This window comes from Ursus maritimus, unplaced genomic scaffold (genome assembly GCF_017311325.1).
Source record: "Ursus maritimus isolate PB19 unplaced genomic scaffold, ASM1731132v1 scaffold_59, whole genome shotgun sequence".
Lineage (NCBI taxonomy): Eukaryota > Metazoa > Chordata > Mammalia > Carnivora > Ursidae > Ursus > Ursus maritimus.
Genome location: NW_024426763.1, coordinates 65,767 through 70,300, shown reverse-complemented (window position 1 = coordinate 70,300; position 4,534 = coordinate 65,767). Strand labels below are relative to the sequence as shown.

The following is a 4,534-nucleotide window of genomic DNA, read 5'->3' as shown; positions in this document are numbered from 1 at the left end:
CCCTTAAGCTCTGGGTATTTTTCACAGATTTTTTGTTGTTGAACCTTGACAAAGGCATTTTGCTGGCCTATGTAAATCATAATCACTGGTGGTAATTTGTCTTCATACTTGACTCTAAAAGAATCCTAAAAGCCATGATTTTTAGTCTCAAAACTTGCATTGCCCTTCTCCTAGTATGTCTTTGGTGAACTTATAGTCATTATACATTTTATTATTTTCCTGAAAGGAAAATTATATCTTAGTGGTCTGCAGATCTTTTATTCATTGAGTGAGTTTGAGTCAATTCTGAGTTGGTATCACTGTGATACCAGGATACTTTCACATGCAGTTGCTATTCCTTTAGAAATGGAGGTTACACTGGCAAGTCCTAATGTGCTGCAGAGTCCATGAGGAAATACTGAAGATAATTTAGAGGAATCGCTGATTCACTTTTCTGATTCCATCCAAATGGAGACTTTTTATAAGTGATCACACTGGAAAAACACAGCCAGAAATCGGTAATTAACCCTAGGGAAAAGTTATAATTGACTCTGATCAGCTGAGGCTCAATAGGCAACTCTGCACAGCTAGCCGGATGCGACATGGACAACCAAACTAGCTTCAGACTTTATTGCGGCAGCCAAGTGAGTTATGTCTGTGGTATTGCCAACATTTTGTTGCACTTGGATGTGAGCCAGAAGAAATAAATTATCCTAAAACTCGAAGAAGATGGTTTATCCGGCTTGTCAAGGTAAAAAAATTCAGGGACACATTTTTTAGCTTCGGGAGTTTGTAATTTTAAATTGAAAATTGAAGCATTCTGCAGTGTTCAATCCCATTATTCTTTCCTCTGAACTCTGTACTGTGCACTGTGAGCAGGATTTCCAAAAGGTTCAGGCAGCTCTGGCAAACCACTGTCATACCACATGATCCAACAACTCATCATTTGACAAAAGGAGCTTGGAGATCAGTTCGCTAATGACTCAGACTGCAGCTTCCGTGATATCAATGCCATCTAGAAATCCTGACAATGATGTATGCAAAGAGTGAGGCTACTTTTTTCTGACCCTCTGGATGGGACAAACACAGTCATCAGTTTCTGACTAAGAACTAGAACAACTATCTCCATCAGTTGTGTAATTATAATCAGGGAATAACTTGTGATTCACACTGCACTTTTTTTTTTTTTGCCTAAAACCTTGCCTTGCCTGCATCAGTTCTGCCTTAAGACATCAACTAATCCAAATATTTGCCCAGTTTTGATAGCCTGTTTTAGCCAACGTGAGATCAACACCATATGCCAGTAGAAACCATGTTCTCACTTTCCCTAATTAGTGCTGTTTGGAATTGTGTTATTCCTTGATGCAGAAGTCAGTAAAAAAAAGTTTAGCTAATATCATAGCAGATTTTTTTTTTGAGGAAGGAGATTGCCACATAAAAATCCTTACACTCTCTTTAAGATATTTGGAAATTCCTAAACTGGACTGTAAAAAAATTATACCATATTTTTCTGCGTCTTATAAACAAAAACACTTCATATAAAAGTGCCCAAATGTGGAAACCTTTAATGCTTGTAATGTGAATTTTAAAATTCATCTTTACTTTAGAAAATAGTTGAAGGATGTGTGGTGAGCTTTCTTTGACTTTCTGATCAGAAACCATAGTATCAGTAGCTTCAAATGAAGATTCAAAGGACACCAAATAATTTTTTCAGAAGTGTGTCTGCATTTTAGTTACTTGTCTCTTATCTTTATTTGATCTTTAATCCTAAAGAATCAACTTGAGTCTGTCTTTGAGATAAAAGAGTTCTTTCATTGAAATTAGTTGCCACTCAGTAATTTTTTTTTTAATACAGTAAACCTGAATCTCTTCGACTTAATGATCTTATGAATAACTCAGTTTGTGATAAGCACATTCCAACTACTTGTAAGACCTCTACAATCTAGGGTACTCAGAATCCATCAAGTATCCTAGAATGACAAAGGCATCCAGCATTTTTGAAAAAACAACAAAACTTCTCACAAATTCACGGAAACTTCTGTCTACCTGCATTGTTTTCATACAATTATCTTTCAAACAGAAGTTAAGGTGCAGTCCTCATCCAAAAAAGGAAAAATGTAATCAAAACAGAGCATTTTTAAGTTACATCCTTACCACTTCCCATCAATAGTCTTGGCATTTAACCAACTTCCTTTGCCAGAAGAGGATTTTTGTTGATTTTTAAAGCTAAAATGAGAAAGATCTTATCAATTAGTTTATGTTGTAAGTCAGTCTTTTCTGGTTAGAGGCTACATGATGACTTACTGGTTAGTTTTACTCTCTTTGTTCTCCCTCATGTCAGTTATTACTTTCTATATTTTCAATATATTGAAATACAGACTTGTCTTTAGTATCTGGCTTTTTAGCTTATTTCTGTGTTTTGTCTGTATGAGCACAATACTGGCAACACACCCCAACTGTTTTAAATTTTCTATAGGTCACTAGTTACAAATGGGAAGAAGAAGTAATCCTCAAATAAGATAGTCATGACCTGTAAATTGCTAGGCTAGTGGGAAAGGAAAAGTGATTATAAGCAATTATTCCCATAGCTGCACCAAGCTCCAAAGGCAGGGAGTTCAGTTATTTCTTCCAGCAAGAAAAGAGCCAGAGAGGAAAATATAAAGATACGTTTCCACGTTTTTATAATTTGTGATGCAGTTTTTTCTGATAGAATTCTATGCTTCTGTATATGCAAAGCCTTTTTTATGACTTTTAATTTGATTGTTTTCTCTTGATAATCTGGCAATTTTATGTAAGTGTATTGTTTTATGAATATATATACATGTCTGGAGCAAAATATTCCACCTCAAGAATTTGTGACTTGGCAAATTCTTCATAGAAATATCTCTTCCTAGACCACCTCCTCCCCTTATTTCAGAATCAACTTCTGTTTGTGCAGAAAGAGTGTTTGAGATGAAGCATTGTAATATGGCATGACGACATTTCTATTTATCTCTATTATATCAGGGAAACAGAGAAACTGATTCCTATCAGGTCAGCTTCAGAACTCAAACTGAGTATTCATGACTTAATTTCATTAAGAACACACTAAACCAAATCACCTTGGACAGCACTTTAAATATTCTTGGCAGACTAGTTTCTCTGCAGTGAGGGCGGTTAGATTTGCTTCCAGTGGGTTCTCTACAAGAGAATTTTTACTTTCCTTTGAACATCATTTGATTGCACTGGAGGGAGACTTTTTTTGTTGTTGTTTTAACCTCAAATTAATCAGGTCTTGCTCTGGGAAACAGAGAAATACTTGAGGAAAAATTTGAGGATGATCTTGAAATGGCCAGGAATTACTGTGGTGCCCTTCTGTGGAATAATGGGCATTAGCTAGGGGATCCTCTGATTTGTGTGGTTCTGTAGGAATGTGGGCCTTTGTCTTTGAGGAGGCTGTTAGTATCTGGCTTTTTAGCTTATTAGAAAATTGAAAATGCATAGTCTTGTTCAGAACAATGAAATGGTTCTGTCCGTGGCAGTGTCAATACATGCTGTTTATGGACGCAAATACAGAGAATATAAGTTTCTGTAAGTCAAATTCTATATGAATTGATTTTAACATTTTGTTAGTTTGCTCATTAATGAATTATTTGGGTGAGTGTCATGATTTTAGTGGTTTGAAAATGATCCTTTCACTTCTCTATGCAGGGACAACTGGCCTTGCAGACACCTGCAGACCTAGAGCCTGCATCTCACTTCGAGTACACCCCAGCAGCTAGCCCTCGTGGGTTAGTGCTACTCCAACCCATCACCTGGGTACTGCCAACCAATCCACAAAATTCAGAGAGTGCTTTCCAGTATGGGAGGGAGTCAGATCAAACTTTCAGCTTTAATAGAGTTATTCCTTTCTTCCCATTTCCTTCTAACTACCAGTCTTTATTATTATTTTTTAAGTCTGTTTCTGGATTGGATTTGATAAAATGTTTCCATTCAACACTTTCTTCTGTCTCTTAATTTTTTTATTTTACACACCAACAAGATAGAAATTGAGACTGATTAGCCTCTAAATAGAGGCAAAGGCGAGTGCTTTCCAAGAAGACTGTAGTAGTGACTACCGACAAATTTTAGTTGCGTTTTGTTGAGACATGGCTCAGCAAACCTTGTTAACTTAAAGTGAGGTGGTGGTACAGCTTGTTCATTTTCAGTAATCTGTGATTTTTTTCATGACTGGTCCGTTTATGGTCTATGGTGGTCATTGCTTGTGATTTGGTTTTGCTCTGAGAATTTTTGCTCCTATTTTCTTTTCTCAGTTCCTAAAACTGCTTTTAGATACAGAGAGTGTTATAAAAGTTCATGAGTGGAAAGTACAGCTTTTCACAGCATCATCTGACCTTGATCCTTACTCAGTAATTTCATGAATTTCCTTTTCCTTTATCTCATTAGCAATTTTACAGGGGAAAAAAAGAAATAACAAAACAAAGTGGTTCTATTCCAAATTAGAGATTAGCTGCAGAGACAGAGAGCTCCTCACTAAAAGCCTTAAAGAAAGGGTTCTAGCTCTAAGTTTTTGGTG

The 4,534-nt window shown here is 36.3% G+C and overlaps 1 pseudogene; it reads left to right on the top strand.

Annotated features, from left to right (window-relative positions):
* Positions 1 to 3,740, top strand: part of LOC103680457 — a 10,332-nt pseudogene extending 6,592 nt beyond the window's left edge.
* The last annotated feature ends 794 nt before the right edge of the window (positions 3,741 to 4,534 follow it).